This window comes from Chiloscyllium plagiosum, chromosome 19 (assembly GCF_004010195.1).
Source record: "Chiloscyllium plagiosum isolate BGI_BamShark_2017 chromosome 19, ASM401019v2, whole genome shotgun sequence".
In the NCBI taxonomy this organism is placed as follows: Eukaryota; Metazoa; Chordata; class Chondrichthyes; order Orectolobiformes; family Hemiscylliidae; genus Chiloscyllium; species Chiloscyllium plagiosum.
In genome coordinates this window covers 45,753,330-45,775,776 of record NC_057728.1, presented here as the reverse complement: position 1 = coordinate 45,775,776, position 22,447 = coordinate 45,753,330, and the positions used below count along the sequence as shown (strand labels likewise).

The window sequence follows — 22,447 nt, the reverse complement described above, 5'->3', positions numbered from 1 at the left end:
CGCATTGTCAAACCTAAGCTTTTTTGCCAGGTGTTTGAAGGAAAGAATCTGTGCAGTTTGTTTTTGCTGGAAGCTGTTCAATAGAGACTATAAAGGCATTCAAACTACTGCCAAATGTTGGTCACTTTCATTGGGGTCGGTGCCCCTGGTCGCTAGTGAATGGGTTATGACTCTGGAAGGAAGCGAGGTAAAGGTAGTTAAGTAGGAGCAGGGTCGTTTGTGTTGAGGAATCTTCCCTTTTAATTTGGGAGCTGGGGATATTTGAGGCATATTAGACATATTGTGCTTTTTTTTATTTATTTAGCGCCAAAGTGTCAGAGATGTACAGCACAGAAGCAGACCCTTCAGTCCAACTCGTCCATGCCGACCGGGGACGTGAGCATCACTGAAAAGGCAGCATTCATTGCCATCCCTAGTTGCCCTTGAGAAGGTGCTGATGAGCTGCCTTCTTGAACTGCTGCAGTCTACCTACTGTGGGTTAACCCAAAATGTCATTAGGGAGGGAATTCCACGATTTTGACCCAGGCGATACAATAGTCCAGGTTTTGAAATAACTGGGCTGGGACCTCGATATAATGAAGATGAGGATTCTTCTTTGCCTCCCCCAACCCTGTCTGAAGCCATGTATCCTTCAGACGGTAGACCCAGCAATGAACTTCTGAACTCTGGAGTAATGTGGTATCAGCAATTCCACTTCCGATGGCCCCAATTCTCTTGCTCTCTCCCCTACCGGAATTAAACAGAGCCCTGATCTCAGGTGGGATGTACGTGGGAAGCAGGCCAGGAATCTGACTGCTGGCTGCAAAGTTTTACCTGCACATCCTCTAATATCATTTATTGTATCCGTTGCTCCCGATGCGGTCTCCTCTACATTGGGGAGACTGGGCGCCTCCTAGCAGAGTGCTTTAGGGAACATCTCCGAGACACCTGCACCAATAAACCAAACCGCCCCGTGGCCCAACATTTCAACTCCCCCTCCCACTCTGCCGAGGACATGGAGGTCCTGGGCCTCCTTCACCGCCGCTCCCTCACCACCAGACGCCTGGAGGAAGAACACCTCATCTTCCGCCTCGGAACACTTCAACCCCAGGGCAACAATCTGAACTTCAACAGCTACCACATTTCCCCTTCCCCCACCTCATCCTAGCTTCTAACCTCCAGAAACTCGATCCCCTGACCTGTCCGGACTTGTCCGACCTGCCCAGCTCCTTTTCCACCTATCCACTCCACTCTCTCCTCCCTGACCTGTCACCTTCATCTCCTCCCCCACTGACCTATTGTACTCTCTGCTACTCTATTCCCATCCCCACCCTCCTCTAGTTTATCTCTCCACGCTTCAGGCTCTCTGCCTTTATTCCTGATGATGGGCTTTTGCCCTAAACGTCGATTTTGCTGCTCGTCGGATGCTGCCTGAATTGCTGTGCTCTTCCAGCACCACTGATCCAGAATTTGGTTTCCACCTCTTTACCTATCTGCTGCTGTTCTCACCCAAAAGGCGCACACAGATTAACTCCAGCAGGGGCCACTAGAGTGAGACTGGGGAATACAAACTCACTGCTACCAACTCGCGTTTCAATTTGGTTACCAACAACAAACACACGAGATTCGCTTTCCACAAGCTGACTTTCACTGGCACCAGAGTTTTAAAAATACATGGAATTCAAAATACATACAAATCTATAGCGAGCAATTATACACACGCAGATTAGGGAAGTGCAATGGAGTGCAGTATAATGCGGTTAAAATCAAATCTTCTTCAAACATTCCAGAGGCATTGCTAAACGCTGGCTTCTCACTTTTAAATCGGAATGTGAGTTTAATGTCCTTGAAACTGACAACTTCACGATTACATTTTTTTTTTGTTTTTGTTTGCATGTGGTCAATATTTGGCTTCGCAACGTACATTTCCTGAATCGATAAGGCGATTTGAAATGATGGACTTTCCTGACGGACTCCGAGGATTTCTGGCCAAAACGTCAATGTTGTTTTTGAAACAGGTGGGAGGTTTTTTTAGCCGTGGCATTGTGCCAAGCCATTCACTCGGCATCTCCGGCATTCGCAGGGTCACAATTAATGAGTAAACCATCGGTGCAATGGAATTTTTTTTCATTTGTAAGAGACTTTCCGGGAATCTTGGTCGCAGAAGTGAAGCGTTCTCCGTTGAAAGGAGTAACTAAAATTGGCCGAAATTAACAGGGTAAGATTATCGTGTGCACTGACGGCCAATTTATGTATCTGTGAGGCTATAGAGTAGGAGTTAAGCAATGGACACCTTTATGTTCTATTTTAAATGTCCAAAATGTGCAGGTCAGGTGAATAGGCCATGATAAATTGTCCATAGTGTTAGGTGCATTAGTCAGAGGGAAATGGGTCTGGGTGGGTTACTCTTCGGAGGGTCAGTGTGGACTGGTTGGGCCGAAGGGCCTGTTTCCACACTGTAAGAAATCTAAAAAAGGATCGAAATTTCAGCCATCCGCGTTAAACACGGGTTATGCAGTCCAATGTAAAGTAAGACTTCAGTCTAGCTTGCTGTTTGCAAAAGTGTCAACAACCCTTTCTGTAGTGAATAACAGAGCTTTTTGTACATATTTATACTCGACCTCTTATAGCACTGATTTGAACCTGCGCCTCTGTTCCAGAAGTAGAGTCACTACCATGGCGCCTGGACATACTGCAGCTAATCTCATTTTTAACGGCAATCTCTACTTCTTGCGAATTTGGTTTGATAAAATGAGCGCATGAACTCAGAAATTGCTGACAAAATAACAGTGCGCACTTTATTCAGTTTTTTTAAAAAAAACAATTTAGAGATAAGGTAAACTTATACGTCACGAGTTCGGAATCACCAGAACTTAACTGGGCACAGTGTTGCCAGAGCTGACAGAATGACCACCCCCGGCCCCGCGGCCTTATACAGTGACTCACCAAAGTTTTGCATTTGTGTTGTCAATACAAAATAAGCTCAGTCATTTGGGGATCGTAGCCCCATGTCAAAGAATGGTGTTCGTGATATGATTTATTGTCCTGGCAGGCCAACCAGTCTGGAGTAAATAATGAGGCCATGGAGACTTGATCGTACAAGTAGTAACTTGTTCCCTGAAGCATTTTCTTAGGCTTTGTTTTTGTGGTGTTATTTTTGCTTTTTGTGTCGTTCATAATCTATTCTCTCATTTTCCCTCTATCTATTTTTAATTTAACCTCATTTCACTTCTCTGTTCCTTATCCATCTATTCATGTTCGAATTTCATTGAGGCCATAAATCATTAGACCTAACATTCAGAAGCTTCTAGATAACCTATTAGCATGAAGTGGGGTAAGAGTAAAAATATCTGCTGGAAGCTGGAGCCAAGGGCTTTCATCATAACGTGCATTGTTACAAAGTTAGAGAAGTGAAGGAACTCACTCGAGGCAGATGCAGAGGTAAATGTTCAATTTACTGAAATTACTAATATAAAATTGCCATACTCTAAGTAGACCAGAGGACTGCTCTCTCATTAGAGAGAGAGATGACTAGTGATCACTTAACCTGAGGGGAGAGATTGAGGAAGAGAGTCCTTCATGATGACCTGATTTGATTTGATTTATTGTAGTCACGTCTACCTAAGTACAGTGAAAAGCTTTGTTTGCAGGTAGTACAGGCAGATCATAGTAAGCAACGACATACAGAGCGTGGGGCTTAGACAGAATGAGGCATACAGATTACACTGAACAGGAGATGCATGAAACAAGATCGACATGACCAAGATCAACATTATTTGATGTTAGAGAGTCCATTCATTAGTCCAACAATGAGGTGGAGATGCCGGTGTTCGACTGGGGTGGACAAAATTAAAAATCACACAAGACCAGGTTAAAGTCCAACAGGTTTATTCAGAAATACAAGCTTTCAGAGCGTTGCACCTTCATCAGGTATCTAGTGAAGTAGGATCACAGGACACACAATTTATAGCAAAAGATCATCGTGTTATACACGCGATGCAATATATTGAACAAACTTAGATTGCTGTTAAGTTGTTCATCTTTTAGAATGGATTGCAGGTTTTGATTTATTAATATGTAAATCCCAGAACTTCTTTCAAGTCACATTCCTGAGATAACTTAAGGTTCTATAAAAAAAAGTGACATCTCAGCTCAGACAATGCATTAAAGGTGTAAGGTTAGAGTCTGTATTATTCCAGTCTTGAGTCAGACAAGTTCTATTTCCAAAGTAGGAATTTATAAAATATCACATGGATTGTCTACCTGCAGATTGTGTGCTTTTTGAACAAAATAGAATAGTAGTAATAGTAGTAGTAGCTTTTTATTTGTCATTTCTACCATATACAACTGATACAGTAAAAACGAGACAGCGTTCCTCCAGGACCGAGGGTACTACATGGACATGACAAGCTACAGAATGCTCCATGGCATAAAGTGCATAAGAAGTGCAAAAAAGGCAAATTACCGGATCATAGAAGAATTATAAATAATAGAGATTTTTCTAGCACAATTCAAAGTCGTACAAAGAATTTCAGATGGGAAAGAATCAGATCATACTGAGTTAAGGAGCCTGATGGCTTGGGGGGAGAAACTATTACACAGTCTGGCTGTGAGAGATTGAATGCTCTGGTATCTTCTGCCAGATGGAGAAGTGTTTGAAAGAGGGTGTGTGGGGTCTTCCACAATGCTCTTAGCCTTTCAGATACAGCGTGTGGTGTAAATGTCTGTAATGGAGGGACAAGAGAATCTGATGATCCTCTCAGTGGTCCTCACTATCCGTTGTAGGATCTTATGATCCGAGGCGGTGCAATTCCCGAATCAGGCAGTGATGCAGCAGCTCAGGATACTCTCAATGAACCCTCTGTAGAATGTGGTGAGGATGGGTTGGGGGTCGGTGGGGTTGGGAGATGGCTTTCCTCAGCCTGCACAGAAAGTAGAGAAGCTGCTGGGCTTTCTTGACTATGGAGCTCTCAAGTGTTCCCCGATGGATGAATGTACATCGCACAACAATCGCCAGACCGGGGTGTTCCCTCACAGTCAGGGAACACCTATGTGGTCAGGGACATTTGGCCTTGGATCTTCAGGTGACCATCCTCCAAGGTGGACTTCAGGATACGCAGCAAAGCAGAGTGGCTGAGTAGAGGCTAACAGACAAGTTTAGTACCCATGAGGATTGCCTCAACCGGGACCTTGGGTTCATGTCACACTGCAGGTGATCCCAATACACTATACACTCTCACACAAGCACACACATACACACACACTCTTACATACTCACATACTCATGCAGACCCTCTCTGATACACACGCTATCTTTCAGGAACACACAAACACACACCCCCACACTCACAATCATGTGCATATCCTCTCACAGGCATTTACTCCATCACACTCACACACATGTACACACACACACTGTCTCTCTCTCTCTCTCTCTCTCTCCCTCTTCCCCCCGCTGCCCACACACACATATATAAGTCTGTGGGGTGAATTTGCATTTGCACAATTATATTTGCAGATACATTCTATTTTGTTCAAAAAGCACAGTCTGTTGGCAATCAATCTATGTGATAGTTCATGAATTCCTACTTTGGAAATAGAACCAGTCAGACTCAAGATTGGAATGTATATAGGCTATACCTCACAGCTTTTATGCTTTGTCTGAGCTGAGATGTCACTTTTTTTAAATAAAACCTTGTTATCTTGGGAATGTGACTTGAAAGAAGTTCTGGGATTTACATATTAATGAATCGAAACCTGCAACCCATTCTAAAAGATGAAAGACTTAACAGCAATCTTGGTTTGTCAATATATCGCATCAGTTGTTTGACACTTTGATTTTTTACTATAAATTCTGTCTCCTATGATCCTGCTCCACTAGCCACCTGATGAAGGAGCAGAGCTCTGAAAGCTAGTACTTCCAAATGAACCTATTGGACTATAACCTGGTGTTGTATGATTTTAAACTTAATCCAAAACTGGCAGTGAAGAAGCTGTTCTCAAACCTGTTGGTGGATGTGTTCAAGCTTCTGTATCTTCTGTCTGATTGTTGTAGGAGAGCATTATGAGGGTCTTTGATGTTGGCCCCCTTTCCATGACAATGACAAGTAAATGGAGTCCATGGATGGAAGGTTGGCTTCTGTGATAATCTGGGCTGTGCACACAACCTTCTCTAGTTTCTTATTGTCCTGGGCCAAGGAGTTGCCAAACCAGACCCAAATAGTATGCAGCTGAAAATGTGTTGCTGGAAAAGCGCAGCAGGTCAGGCAGCATCCAGGGAACAGGAGAATCGACGTTTCGGGCATAAGCCCTTCTCCTGTTCCCTGGATGCTGCCTGGCCTGCTGCGCTTTTCCAGCAACACATTTTCAGCTCTGATCTCCAGCATCTGCAGACCTCACTTTCTCCCCAAATAGTATGCACCCAAATACAATGCTTCCTATGGTACATCTGTAAACATTGGTGAGGGTCCTTATGGACATGCTGGATTTCCTAAGCCACCTCAGGAAAAAGAGGTGTTGTTGTGCCTCAGCTGGTTTGGGAATTGAACCTACTGTGTTGGTTACATTTAGCAATTATTTTTGCAAAAAAATGTTGCTGCATTAATTACCAAGATATCTTTCGTGCAACAACATTTTTTTTGCAGAAAACTGCTGATAGTAAAATAAGTTTGGGAACACCCAGATGCCATCTAAGAAATAGACACATCAGAACAATAAAACATCCATGTGTTTTATCTATCAACAAAAAGAAAAATGTGAATGTTTTATTCTAGATAGGCAAAACAATCCATGTGTGTACTTGTACAAAAACTAACCATTGTAAAATAATGGTTTATCTTTGCTAATCAACAGCCCATATTAACACTTGCTTTTTTTTCCAACACACATCTGGCTAATAAATATTTGCACAGTTTTAGGAAAGAGTATTGACTTTCATTTGCCATATTTGAACATGTATTGCTATGTTTGACCCTCAACTTAAAGTATTGTAGAGTGAAATAAATAGCATCTTAGACATCTAATACATTCAGCTTTTTCCAATAAATCAGAACCATGGCTCAGTGCTGGCATGCTTGCTTCTCTGTAGGAAGGCTGTAAGTTTGAGGTGTGCTCTACACATTCCAGCACAGATTGAAATGCTGCTCCTTCACTACATCGCTGAAGGAATATTGCATTATTGGAGGTGTAATTTTTCAATGAGACATTAGGCTAAGGTTTGTGTTAAGGTGCACACAGTAGATAACGTGACACTATTATGAAGGAAAGCTTCTTCCAAGTAATAATTCTTCCAAGTTCCCAGCCAATATTTATTACTCAATCAGCAGCAGTAAAACAGATTCTCTGCTCATTACCATTTGTGTAATGTCGTTTGACACAACTGACAGCTGTACTTATTGTATTTTGACAGTGACTACAACTCAAAATATTTAATTATTTGCATACCTGCTTTAACATATTGAATTTGTGAAAAATACTGCACAATTGTAAGTTTGGTTATTTTAAACCGAGTAGCTGCTTATTACAATTAGTACAACGTTTTATACCTCTGACCTGTTGTTTTCCTTTTTATTTTTGTTTTAGTCAGTCCAGTTAAACAAGCTGACTTGAGTACTTTCAGTTACTCTGCTTTTATGTGTATGTGTTTGCTGCTTAACATTTTTATTTTGGATTTTCAGCATCATTGCATTTATTTCTTTTTATATCTATATTTTTTGTCATATTTATTAATTTTGGGGATTAATGGCTGCTTGGCAGCATGGATTAGAAATATGGCTAAAAGATAGGAAACAGGGTTGATATTGATGTGTATTTCTCAGATTGGAGATGAGTTAAAAGTGGTGTTCCCTGGGGATCAGTATTGCAACCCTTGCTTTTTCTATAAATGATTTGGATATGGATGCTGAGGGCAAAATCTCTAAATTTGCAGATGACACAAAGCTAACAAGAGTAGTGAATTGTGCTCAGGAACTTGGGACACATTGGCCATGCAGAATTTCAATGTAGAGAAATGCAAGACAATGCATTTTGATAGAAGAAATACCTAGAGACAATGCAGGCTTTGAGAGAAAGACCAGTGCAGAGTGACTGGTGCAGAATCACATGTATGATTCCCTGAAACAATTGCTAAGAAGGCTCGTAGAATCTTTGGGTTTATAAATAGACGCATAGAGTATAAAAGCAAGGAAGTGCTGCTATACCTCCACAAATCAATGGTCCCTCCACATTTGGAGTACTATGTTTAGTTCTGGGCACCTTCACTTAAAGCTTTAGAGAGAATTCAAAGGAGATTTACTGGACTGATACAGAGTGAGGGATTTTGGGTGTAAGGAAAGATATATTGAGCTTATTCTTCTTGGAGTGGAGAAGATTAGCAGGTGACTTTTATTGAGGAATTCGATGTTATACACACTTTTGACAGCGTAATGAAAGATATTATGCCTATATAGTTGGTATGTCAGTAACTAAGGACAACAATTTCAAGATTGTCAGCAAGAGAGCTCGGAGTGAGATGAGGAGAAAAGTCTGTACTCAGAATTGTTTGGAGTTGGAATGTGCTGCCAGGGTGAGTAGTGGAAGTAGATTCCATAGGAGGTCTCAAAACAGACCTGGATATATATTGAAAGTAATGAATTTAAAGAGCTATGGATTTAGGGCAGAATAATTGGACTAGCTAGGTCTTCCTTTCAGGAGCAATGGGTTGAATGGTATTCTTGTACTGTGGAATTCTATGATTTTAAGAATTTCCACTGTTAAAAAATTATTATCTTTGAATTAATTACAAGATTTAAGGGGAGAAATTTAGCTGGACACTATTTCTGTGTTCAGAAACAGTTTGGGACGTGTGGTGAAAGCCATTTTGAATCCATCTGAAGCCAGACACAAAATGTATAGACAAGCCAACCAAACCCATGTTGCTTCTCGTGGCATCTGCACTGTTTGAAGATATGAATACCAAGGAACTTGTCATTGTTGCCAGCGGCCTGAAGGCAAGTTTATTTTTCCTCCAAAAATACTGTTAATACATCACAAAACATTTGAACTTAAATGCAACAGAGTCTGCAATGATGTTCGAATTGTTTTCAGACAGCATGTTCCATACAATTTATTTTCAATTGCCTTACTATTGACAACATAGATTCCATGTCAGCTACACGGCCCAAATGCAAGATATTTCAAATTCAAAATTACCAAAAGTGGAGCAGAAGTAATTTTTTCTCCATACACCACGTTCCATTCTGAGTAACTTCAATACATTTTTGATTCGCTTGATTTTTCACAATGTACATTCTTTGTAAGGCCTGATCAAGGTGTTATACAGTTTCCAGCCTCTTGATGTACAACTGCTGGAAGACCTTAGACTATGACCTTCTCTTTGTGCTTCTGTGGCAACACCCTTGAATTTTAGAGCTTCCCTCAGGACCTAGTCCTGAGCCTTGGAATGGACCAGCCTGCAACATTCAACAGAAGACAACTCCTTGCATTGGAAGACCAGTAGATTTCAGGCATCCCTACAAGTGTCTTTCACAAAGTTAGTTGCCCTCTGGGTGTGGTTGATGTTTACCTGTGCATCCCTGGGAACAGTCTGTGGACCACCTAGTCCTGCATCACAGAAGTGCTTGAGATGAACATTGCAAGAAGCATTATATCTATCTCCACATCCTTTTGACAGAGATACCTGTTTTAGATGGCCACCAAAAAGCCTGAAAAATAGGCTTTACCAAAACTATAACAGAAAAAATACAGACACAGAATAGATATGCAACATTGTGACCTAAAATTAGTCCTTTTTGCCACATGGAACTTAGTGCAATGAACCAATTTTGCCATTTAATAGGTTATTAAAATGGTCAGTAAATGTCTATAATTTGATAAGGAGATGTACAATAGAGTTGTGATGGGTGGAATAATAGCGTGACATTGTGTGATGGTGTGATATGGATGTTGTGGATGAATGGAATTCACAGCAATGAATACTGATGTTAAAAAAAACCTGTGTAAGCTACTAAAGAATCCAAATAAGTGGAGGAGGTCTGGGTGCTTGTTCCAATGATCGGCAACTAATTTTAGCAACTAAACCAAAAACGGATATTAGGCTGCTCTTTAAATAAGTAACCACCAGTTCTAGGTGGCCAGCAGAATGCTTGCATTAAAAAAAACATAGACACAGAACAAGTATACAACATTACATTCCAAAATTAGTCATTATAGCCATGTGGAAAGTGGGTGCAACAAGATCAATTTCTATCTCTGAAATGACTAAAATAGCAGATGTAAAATATAAGCCTGAAGCAATGGCTCACATGTATAGCCTAGATACCAGTAATAAAATGGCCACATGGAACTTAGTGCAATGAACCAATTTTTGCCATTTAACAGCATATTAAAATGGTCGGTAAAAGTCTATAATTTGATGAGGAGATATGAACATATGAAAAACGCACTCTGATATTTTGGGTGGACATTCTTTGTTTAGAATTGATTAATATCCTTCTGAAGTGGTAGCCTGTCTTTTTTGCTTTCTAATGTTGGTAGATTGAGCATTTTTGGGCTTATATTTCAGTAAATAGGTTTTGTTTTTATTTTAACTGTATGCCGCTCTCTACTTTCTCTTCATTTTCTGATGAGAATGAGAAAGATTAGAAAAGAGGGAATGCTATAATTTTTTTCTAAATAGAGTTAAATGTGGCTGGACAGTCGTGAAGGTGGTGAGACTATCAGTGTAATGCTAGGACAAGTTTAGCAAGTACACTTAGCAATTGCGTGTTGGAAAATTAAAATCAGAACTGCTTAGTGCAGGAAGCCATTCAGTCCTTCAGATCTGCACCAGCTGTCTGGTCAACATGATGGTGCCATTCTGCTGCCCTTATCCCATGACACTTCATGTTATTTCTGTTGATTAATCATCTGATGTCCTCTTGAATACCTTGATTGATTTCCGCTTCCAGAAAGTGCATTCTCGATCTGAAACATTGGCTATGTGAAAAAGTGTTTTCTCGCAACATGTTTACTTCTTTTGCAATTCAATTTAAATCTGTGCCAGCTCATTCTTGATCCATTCATGAGCTGGAACAGTTTCTCCCTGTCTATTTCTGTCCAAGCCGCTTCATAATTTTGAAAACTTCAACCCAATCTCCTGTCAGCCCCTGCCTTTCCAAGGAAAATAGTCTCATCTTCTCTAGTCTATCTTTTTAAATGAACTTTCTCATCTCTGGAACAACCTCTACAATGCATATATGTCCTTCCTAAAGTCAGGCACTCAGAAATGTACTGTTATTGTGTACGTTGCTGTCAAACTGTTATTTTATAAATTCAACATAACCTCCCTGTCCCTCTATTCAATGACACTATTAATAAATCATAAGATACTAGTATCTTATTAACTGCTGCCTGCACCTGTCCTGCCACCTTAAATGCCTTATGCACTATACACCCAGATCTCCCTGCTCCTACACATTTTTAGAGTAGTACCCTTGACTTTGTACTCTATCTTCATGCTTTTGTTTCTGCCAAAATATAATACCTCACACTTTTGCACATTGAACTTCATCTGCCATCTGCCTATTCACCCATTTCATCTGCTATCAATGTCCATTTGATGTTCTATACTATTCTCCTCACATATATTAACCTTCCAAGTTATTTTTAATCACCCACAAAACTTTGAAATTGTCCCTTGCACTCCAAGATCTAGATTATTAGATAAATCATGAAATCTAAGAGTCCCAATACTGACTCTAAATGGACCTCACTATAAAGTTTGCGGCAGCTTGAAAAATAGCCATTCAGCATTACACTACTTTGCAAGTCATTTTTTTAATCCACTTTTACTACAGTGCCTTTTATTCCATGGATGCTAACTTTTTTCCATCTGTTGTATCAAACACCTTTTGGAAGTCTATCTACGCTACATGAATAGCATTATCTAGATCAACCCTGTCTGTTCCCTGTTCCAATAACTCCAGTAAGTTAGTGAAACATGATTTTCCACTGGCAAACTGCATGCTGGAACTTCCTAGTTATTCCCAACGTCCCTCCCCTAAGTCCCTCCTCTCTACCTTTTATCTTAGCCTGCTTGGCACACCCTCCTCATTCCTGAAGAAGGGCTTATGCCCGAAACGTCAATTCTCCTGCTCCTTTGATGCTGCCTGACCTGCTGCGCTTTTCCAGCAACACATTTTTAAGCTCTGATCTCCAGCATCTGCAGTCCTCACTTACTTCCTAATTAACCCAATTTTTCTCCCTTTATCGAAATATTATTAGGTCAGATTCCCTACAGTGTGGAAACAGGCCATTTGGTCCAACAACTCCACACCGACCCTCCGAAGAGTAACCCACCCAGACACATTTCCCTCTGACTAATGCACCTAACGCTATGGGCAATTTAGCATGGCCAATCCATGTGACTCGCACATCTTTGGATTGTGGGAGGAAACCGGAGCACCCAGAGGAAACCCACGCAGACACAGGGAGAATGAGCAAACTCCATACATATAGTCGCCCAAGGCTGGAATCGAACCTGGGTGACTGGTACTGTGAGGTTGCAGTGCTAACCAGTGAGCCACCATGCCACTCCCTGAGCCGTGCCCCCCAGCCCCCAGAAATTCATTAGTTCTGGAAGTATCTGCATTCCCAAAGTTAAACTGTATTGTTTACAAACCTTTTTTTGAACAAGAGTGTAATATTTGCAGTTCTCCAGTTCACTGGCATTGTCACCTTGTCCAACAAAGACAGAAAGATTACTCTCACTTCCTTCAATATCCCTGGATGCATGTTATATCATCCTGGTTCCTTGTCAACTCTAAGTTCCAAAAGCTTATGTAAAACCTCCTTATCAATTGTGAACCCTTTTTGTGGCTGTGTTTTGTCCTGTCACTATGGTCTTAGTAACGATTGCTTCCTTGGTAAAGACAGGAGTAAAATAAATAAATACCTCATCAACATCCCTTCTTAGATCCTCATTTGCTCTATTCCTCCTTTTTAATGGCTTTTTACTTAATATATATGAAACAACAGTTTGGGATTCCTTGTTAAATTAGCTGCCAGTTTTTTTCATATTTCCTCTTTGCTTCACTTATTTGCTTTTTCATTTCCCTTCTGAAAATTTTGTGCTGAGTTTCATTCTCAGTTGTATTTTCTACCTCAAACATAACATTATCACACTTTCTCATCTTTATTATCTGGACTAAAACAAAAATTGCTGGAGAAGCTCAGCAAATCTGGCAGCATCTATGGAGAGAAAGCTGAATTAACGTTTCAGGTCCAATGACCCTTCTTCAGAACTGAAACAGTTTTTTCAGCAATTTCTGTTTTTATATGTAATTTCCATCATCCACAGTTCATTTTTTTTATTAGTTGAACTATCTTTTGTTTGAGAGTAGCATATTGTTCAGCTACAATCTTTCCACTAACCTTTGTCTCTAGTCTATCCAGTTCAGCTCCTTCTTGCCCCATGGAAGTTGGCTGTCCCTCAGTTAATTGCGTTTTGTCTATTATCCTTTTCCACTATAATTGTACACCCTATAATATAGACAATAAATATATGTTCATTCACTGACTCTTGATCTATTTGTCCTATTTCATTTCCAATGGCCAGTTGTAGTAGTGCCTCCTTTTTGTTGAACTGGACACCTATTGGTGTAGGAAACTTTACTGAACATAACATCAGAATGCTTATCCCTCTCTGTCCTTAGTACTTTGACTTTCTTAGTCATTTTCAGGTAATTAAAGTTTCTCATTTTAACTATTCCACAATGCTGGTACCTTACTATAATTTCCTTACAGATTTGTTTGTTGAATACACTCAATAATGTAATTACATCCTCCTTGTTCCTTAGCTTTAGCTAAATTGATTGTGTCCTTGAACCTTCTGAAGCATACTTTTTTCTACAGTAATGGAACATTCCCCTTAAATATCTTCAATTTCTAACTTTCCCAAACATTCTGTAACCAGAAAAATGTAATATCCACTCCTGCCTTTCCTTCAACTAGGTCTATTATTGCCACATCATAATTCCATATGGAAATCTGTGCCTGTAATTCACCAGTTTTATTTATTATACTTTGTGTAGTAACTACACAGAGACCCATTACAAAAAGTGTAACCATAATTTAGAATGTTTTAATATCTCCAATCAGTTACTCCTGAGCCAGATATCTGTTCTCCATGCTTGTGCTACTTGTCTGTCCCAGTATTTTGTGCACCTGGTTTTACTCACTCATGCAGAGAAAATTTATTAGAATGTTGTCAGGGTTGGTGAATTGCAGTTATGAGGAGAGATTGGAGATGTCTGCGTTGTTTTTCTAGAAACAGAGAAGAGTGAGGTTTGAAATGATTGAGGTATACAAAATTATGAAGGGTAGATATGGAGTTGACAGGAGGAGCCTGTTTCTTTTGGCAGTGAGTTCAAAAACCAGCAGTCACAGATTCAAGTGGCAGAAGGATTAGAGGGGACATGAGGATATACCTTTTTAAGCAAAGGATGGTGGCTATCTGGAATTCACTACCTAAGTTGGTTGTGGAGGCAGAGATTCTAAAACTGTATTTTTTTTAAGTACCAGTATTTTGCATCTTTAAATACTGTAAGCTGCAGGGCAATGGGCCCATCTGAAGGAAGAAAGGACTAAAACGACACCTGGTTGTCTTTGTATTGGCATGGAGAAGATGGGCTCAATGGCCCCCTTCTGTTCTCTATCATTTCAATGGTTCCTTTGCAATCAATCTCTGCTGTTTATGTAAAGTTACTCTCCCCCTCTTCTCCACCCCCCCCTCCCAATATTTTCTCCCAAAAAGATACTTTGTTCGTCAAGTTTGTAAAGATACAATAATTTTCAATTGGAAATGTTTTGTATGGAAATTGCACTTAAAGTAAACTTTTCTCCATGTGCGTGCTCTGTTCTGAATATGAATGCCAAATGCAAACCACTTTGAATTGTATATCATGCTAATTAATTGACCTCTATACAAGGGTCAGTACTTAGCATATGAAGGGTATCTTATCCTTGCTGTGTATTACCAGGTTGGGTAAGGAGATTTTTGATCATTTTAGTTTGAAAACTTTGCTGTGGGCATCAGGTTGAGAGTTTCCCTGGCTGCTTTCTCTGAGGCTATTCCAGTTTGTTTCCCAAATTAATTCTGTGGATCACTTTGATTAGTTGAGCGGACTGTGAATTAATTTCATATCTATGTTGGCAGACTTCTGGTAACTCCAGGTAAAGTATTACATACTGGTCATAAATCTTTTAACAAATCAAAGGCAGCAACATAGCAGGATGCATATTTATGAAATCTAGAACCTTATTAATCTCTCACAGTGTTACATGACAGGAGTCAAAGCTTCAGTGAAGTCTTCTGGGGAGTTAAGGTACAGACTAGGTGATAAGTGTACTGTGTATGCGGAATTTTGTTTAGTCAGGTGTCATCTGCTTATTTTTGTCGTTCCATCATGTCACGTCCCATTCTGTGAAAGTGTGCTAATACTCCAGTCCACTACCTGGGGGCATTACAAAAGTTAGAGATTGATTCAAAGTACTCAATTCCTCCATTTACCTGAGGGATGGACTAGGGTTAACTGAAAATGCTAACTATGTATCTGTACTTAACAAGAATGTGCTATTCAGGAGATAGGGGAAGTGCTAAATGAATATATTTTGTCAGTATACACACTGCAAAAAGACAATGTTGTCAAGGAGAATACTGAGAAACAGACTACTAGACCAGATGGGTTGAGGTTCAAAGGAGGAGGCGTTAGAAATTCTGGAAAGTGTGAAAATAGATAAATCCGCTGGGCCGGATGGGATTTATCCTAGAATTTTCTGGGAAAGCCAGGGAGGAGATTGCGAAGCCTTTGGCTTAGATCTTTGTCGCCTTTGCTTACAGGAGTAGTACCAGAAGATGAGAGGATGGCAAATGTTGTTCCCTTGTTCAAGAAGGGGAGTAGAGACAACCCTGGTAATTATAGACCAGTGAGCCTTACTTCAGTTGTGGGTAAAATTATGGAAAAGGTTATAAGAGAGAGGATTTATAATCATCTTGATGGGAATAAATTGATTAGGGATAGTCAACACAGTTTTGTGAAGGGTAGGTCATGCCTCACAAATGTTATTGAGTTCTTTGAAAAGGTGACCAACAGGTGGATGAGGGTAGAGTGGTTGATGTGGTGTATATGGATTTCATAAGGCATTTGATAAGGTTCCCCATGAATGGCTACTATACAAAATATGGAGGCATGGAATTGAGGGTTATTTAGTGATTTGGATCAGAAATTGGCTAGCTGAGAGAATACAGAGGATGGCGTTTGATGGGAAATGTTCATCCTGGAGTTCAATTACTAGTGGTGTATTGCAAGGATCAGATTTGGGTCTACTGCTGTTTGTCATTTTTATAAACGACCTGGGATGAGGGCGTAGAAGGATGGGTTAGTAAATTTATGGAAGACACTAAGGTTGGTACAGTTGTGGATAGTGCTGAAGGATGTTGTAAGTTACAGAGGGACATATGTAGGCTGCAAAGCTAGGCTGAGAGGTGGCAAATGGAGTTTAATGCAGAAAAGTGTGAGGTGATACACTTTAGAAGGAGTAATAGGAATAGAGACTACTGGGCAAATGGTAAGATTCTTGGCAGTGTAGATGAGCAGAGAGATCTCAGTGTCCATGTACATAGATCCCTGAAAGTTGCCACACAGTTTGATAGGGTGTTAAGAAGGCATACAGTGTGTTAGTTTTTATTGGTAGAGGGAGTGAGTTTTGGAACCATGAGGTCATGCTGCAACTGCATAAAACTCTGGTGCAGCCGCACTTAGAGAATTGCGTACAGTTCTGGTCACTGCATTATAGGAAGGATGTGGAAGTTTTGGAAAGAGTTCAGAGGATATTTACTAGGATATTGCCTGGTATGGAGGCAAGGTCTTATGAGGAAAGTTTAAGGTGTTAGGTTCTTTTCCTGAGGTCTCACACACAATATGAAATTCGCGCCCACCAATTTCTGCAAACAGTTAAAGTTTATTAAAGCTTGTACAAGCTAAGTGACCCCCTTTGATCCTCTTCACAGGTGTGCAAAGTCGAGTCAAAGAGGCCCTGAACAAAGAAAACACATCCCCGTTTTACAGGTCATTTGGTCATGCTTACAGATACTCTAGCCACTTCCCCACAGTCATTGAAGGCAACTCCCAGTTACTCACAGTTACAATGGTAGGATGAGATTATCTTCTGAGATAATGCTATTGCCCTAATCCTGGGGAATTGTTATGCAGATGGTTTCCTGACTCAGTAATTTCCCAAGACAATGTAGGTGTGACATACTAGCTTTGGGGGATCGCTAGAAAGTGTTTCTAAATGGAAGAGATTGAACGATAGCTTGATTTGAAAATAGCAGGAGAGTAATAGCAAATGACTGTCTTAATGGAGTGGGGAGTCATCCACATTCTTGCATGAGTGTTGTCTCCACCCAAAGACAGTGACGTTTAACCCTTTAATGTTACATTAATGTCCAGAGAGATATTCCCATTTAATCTTTCAACATTACAGAGGGACTTGAGGCTGTTTTCATTAGAGAGAAGAAAGTTGAGAGGTGACTTAATTGAGACATATAAGATAATCAGAGGATTAGATCGGGTGGACAGTGATTGCCTTTTTCCTAGGATGGTGATGGCTAGCATGAGGGGGCATATCTTCAAATTGAGAGGTAATAGAAATAAGACAGATGTCAGAGATAGTTTCTTTACTCAAGAGAGTAGTAGGGGCATGGAACGCCCTGCCTGCAACAGTTGTAGACTCGCCAACTTTAAGGGCATTTAAATGGTCATTGGATAAGCATATGGATGACAATGGAATAGTGTAGGTTAGATGGGCTTCAGATTGGTTTCACAGGTTGGTGCAACATTGAGGGCTGAAGGGCCTGTACTGCGCTGTAATGTTCTCTGTTCTATATTCTTTCCTGGTTCCCAAATGCCTGCAGAGTTAGTTTAGAGTCTCCCTAATAACACCAGCAAAGCGCCTTACAAGGAACTCAGTCTCTGTCCTGTTCAGGTGCAACCCATTGGCTTGTGCATTTGCTGTCTTTGCCAGAGCTAGGTACAGCATGCCAGGAATTTGAAGCCTTCCTCCTATATGATCTTTCCAGCCACTAACTCATCTGTCTTATCCTCCAATTTCCCTACTCACTTACACATGGCACTGGAGTATTTTGGAAATTGCTACTTTTGAAGTGCTGCTTGCTAATTTTTTACATAGCTTCCTAAGTTTTATTGCAGGACCACATCCCCCAATCAATGTACACTGTTGATATCAATATGATGATTTGGAGATGCCGGTGTTGGACTGGGGTGTACAAAGTTAAAAATCACACAACACCAGGGACTGTGGACTGTGACCTCTGGATGATCACTCTTACCCCAAAAGAATGTGCCGTTCTGTGACATCCTTGATCCTGGCACCAGGGAGGCAACATACCATCCTTAAGTTACTTTTGTGGCCTCAGAAATGCTTGTCTATTCTCCTAACTAATGAATCACCCATCACTACTCCTGTTTCACTCTTCCTCCTTCCCTCCTGGCCTACTTGTAGTGCCATGGTCCTGGCATTATTTGCAGTCTTCTGAAGAACTATCAACTGCAGCAGTAATCCAGGCAACTCCCAGCCTCATGGATGCACCACAGTGATTCCAGCTACTGCTCAAGTTTATGCAATCAGTAACACTTCCTGTACTTTAATTAGGTAGGAAATCAAGGGTTGTGGGGATAAGAGAGGAAGTTAGAGTTTAGGATTATCAAATCAGCCATGATCTCATTGAATAGTGGACCAGACTTGATAGGCTAAATGGCTTACTTCAGTCCCTCGATCCTATGGTCTGTCTTGTGGTCATCTCGGTTATGTGAAATATCCACGATTCCCCAGGTGTCATAGGATTCAAATTCAACATGGCTGAGCTTCTCTGCTACAACTTAAGCTTACTTTAGCATTTTAAAATATAAACATACGACTAAAGATTAATGACCTTACAGTTCTCCATTTATGTCACTGTTGATATTTTCTCTTATCAAATTCACATGTAACTTTTCATAGCATGGTTTCCTGAAGGTTAACAAAGACAGAAAAAGCCAAAGTAAAAGATTACCTCCTTCCTTTTCTCACATTGAACTCCTTGACTAACCCAGCTTTCCGTGATTGCATTGTCAGCACAAGATTTACAGTCATATCTTTGGTCTGTGCTTCCCTCATAACCTGCTGTTTGGTGAAAGTGAGGGATCATGGTCTTTTCTTCAGAAACTAAGGTGTGGATCAGCTGGTCAAGTTGTGATCTTACAGATCGATACATGCATTTGTTCAGCAAATGATATTTGATGTTTTCTTATCCAAATGTCAAAATCCTGCAAGTAAGATGATCAAGATTCAAATCAATCTTCCACATCAATACACATTATGAAACAATAAAGGTTAATATTAATAGATATGAATGATTTATTCACAATGCATTAGCTCCAGATTCTGCATATGCTTTTATAACCAAACTGCATCAATGTAATTTCATGCTGTTAATAAAAATGTGAAGAATTTCTTATCCAGGTTACAGGTGAATGGGCATGAAGCCAAAATTCATATACTTTAGTGTTCCATTGAGTTCTATATTGTTCCACTTGTTTTTTTTTGTATTCTTACATTCATTAGAAGCTCTCTAACACTCTGGTCGGACCACATTTAGAGTATTGTGTGCAGTTTTGGGCCTCATATCTCAGGAAAGATGCATTGTACCAGGAATGAACAGCTTTAACATTTGGGGAACGTTGGAGGACTCTGTGCCTGTACTTCATGGAGTTTAGAAGGGTGAAGGAGGATCTAATTGAAACTTACGGAATACTGAATGACCTGGACAGAATGGACGTTGGGAAGAAATTTCCATTGATAGTAGAGACTAGGAACTGAGGGCACAGCCATAGAGCAAAAGGAAGACCTTTTAGAACAGAGATAAGGAGAACTTCTTCAGCCAGAGAGTGGTTAGTCGATGGAATTTATTGCCACAGAGGGGTATAGAGGCCAGATCATTGAGTGTATTTAAGATTGAGACAGGTAAGTTCTTGATTAGAGGAGAAAGTGAGGTCTGCAGATGCTGGAGATCAGAGCTGAAATATGTTGCTGGAACAGCGCAGCAGGTCAGGCAGCATCCAGGGAACAGGAGAATCGACGTTTCGGGCATAAGCCCTTCTTCAGAAGGGCCTGAAACGTCGATTCTACTGTTCCCTGGATGCTGCCTGACCTGCTGTGCTGTTCCAGCAAGTTCTTGATTGTCAAAGGGATCAAGGATGAGAACGGGGTTGAGAAACCTATCAGCCATGATTGAAAGGTAGAGCCAACTCAGTGGGTTGAATGGCCTAATTTCTGCTCCAATCTCTTATGGCCTTCTCACTCTAGAGTAAAAAGGACACCTAGCAAGTTTGGAATTAAATTACACTTGCAATTGGCACTCCAAATGCCAATGAAAAGACCTCCAAATGTAATTGCTTCTTGTGCATTAAAATATTGTTTCCATGCAGATGAGTACAAATGACAGCATTTACTGTCTTGTTTGTTTATCTGGAAAATTAAAACTTTTGCATCAACTATTCAAAACAGGAGCCTTTCAAAGATATAATTGCATACAATGTCAGCTTGGAGCATTCCCCATGCTTGGCACAAAAATTAATCGTGTTAAAACGAGAATTCTTTTGTCAAAACAACGATCAAATATACAATAGGCTGAACATAAATTAATTGAATGTTGTTTGACTCTTTGTTCAATATTGATGAAGAATGTGAAAACAATAGAACCAATCAATGAAATTGCTTGTTTCTTTTTAAAAACTACCAATTGTGAAATGGCAAATAGCAATGTTAGAAGTACTTTTAAAATTTTGGCACATATCAAAACTGAAAAATACAAAAAGCAAGGACAGCAATTCATAGAATCATAGAATCCCTACAGTGCAAAATGAAGGCTATTCAGCCCATCAGGTTCACACCAATATTCCAAAGAGCAGCCCAGTCAGACCAAGCCCCCATCTTATCCCTGTAATACCACATTTCCCATGGCTAATCCCCTAGACACTGTGGACCATTTAGCATGGACAATCTACCTGACCTGCACATCTTTGGACGATGGGAGGAAACTGGAGCACCCATCTTAAACCCACACAGACACAGGGTGAACATGCAAGACTGGAATGGAACTGAGGTGCCTGGCGCTGTGAGTCAGCAGTGCTAAGAAGCACTGTGTCACTGTGCCACCCAAGTCCTCAGGACTCTTCCTGTTCTCTCACCTGCTGCGAAGAAACTAGACATTGTCAATTCCCAAATGAAAGTCAGAGTCGTACCTAGTGACTTCAACTCACTGTTTGGTCCTCCAGGCTGTCAGCAGTAACAATGTCTTGAGGTATTTTCAAGGGCACCAGCTGAATGCCGGTATGGTATCTGACAACTGCCAGCTTCACAGAATCCCCATGTCACCTTTCTGATTTACTTGCAGGATGCTTCTGTCTCTAAAGATGCACTTCAGGGCACAACAGCAGCTTACATGACAAACACACTGCATGTATTGCAAGCAAACGGCTGTGTCTCCAAGTCTAAAGTGACTGGTCCTCAATGAAGTACATGGAGGTATTCGTCAGTCAGGATGTTGCAACAGTTGATGAAAGACATCCTCAGAGATGAGTTCAGGGGCATTGCCATGCTCAGACATCCAGTCAGGGCCCCGTTGGTCCATGGATCCATGCTTCTGCAGTCTGTGGAGTGGATTGCAGTCAGTCCTGTGGCTCCTTAATGACCAATCTGAGAGTTAAGATAAACAGGCATTTGTCAACTACGGGCACTTCCTGCACATGCTGTCCAGTTCCAACACTCAAGGAGGTGATCTGCAGTCAATTATTTCTCTGTCAAATAAAGGCAAGGGGTTCAGAAGAAGGGGGACTTCTGCATTGGGAAGGAGAGTGGGTGACTGATTCATGGGGATTAGGGACCTTAGCTAGACAGCAGGAGGGATGACAATTTTAAAGAAGGGCAAATGTATACGCAAGGAGGTGTGTTACGGTAAATCATGGATGAGAATTGGGTCATGCAGGAGGAGGAGAGATCTTATTCAAAGGTAAGGATTGCCCTCGATTCCAGGGATGACAGTCTATGACCAAATCTGGCATGGTCACCTCGTGTCCAGGAGTCTGAGAGAAACATAGGCAGCTGCAGGGTCATATAGACAGATTGGGTAGAGCCCCTCGGGGATATGAAGCCAAAATGGGTTCATGGGAAGGAGACTTGGATGTTTGAGCCCTCACATGGAACCCCTGCAAATTACTTTCTGAGTAGGGCTTGCTTTCACCTTCCATTGTCTTGGAAATTGCAGCTATGCAATGGGAAACAAAATGGCTGCAACTGCACAATAAGCGGATGGGGTAACTATCTTAACCTGTGAGGGAGATGGCTATAAATTCAAGTAATATGAGGCCCT

General features: G+C 40.8%; 1 protein-coding gene and 1 long non-coding RNA gene across 5 annotated transcripts in view; one reads left to right on the top strand and one right to left on the bottom strand.

Moving 5' to 3' along the window:
- The first annotated feature begins 2,039 nt into the window (after positions 1 to 2,039).
- Positions 2,040 to 22,447, top strand: part of rassf9 (Ras association domain family member 9) — a 60,162-nt gene continuing 39,754 nt past the window's right edge. For all 3 annotated transcript variants that reach the window (XM_043709698.1, XM_043709695.1, XM_043709696.1), the window contains exon 1: positions 2,040 to 2,197. The gene's annotated coding sequence lies outside the window, so the exon portion shown is untranslated. The remainder of the gene's footprint in view (positions 2,198 to 22,447) is intronic.
- The window catches only part of LOC122559749, a 41,495-nt gene continuing 28,540 nt past the window's right edge, over positions 9,493 to 22,447 (bottom strand). Inside the window, exons 1-3 of one of the 2 annotated variants that reach the window (XR_006314538.1) lie at positions 21,321 to 21,408; positions 19,091 to 19,343; positions 9,493 to 9,579 (exon numbers count right to left, since the gene is read on the bottom strand). This is a non-coding gene — a long non-coding RNA (uncharacterized LOC122559749). Of the gene's footprint in view, positions 9,580 to 19,090; positions 19,344 to 21,320; positions 21,409 to 22,447 lie in introns of those variants that run through there. The other variant, XR_006314537.1, reaches the window with a different exon arrangement.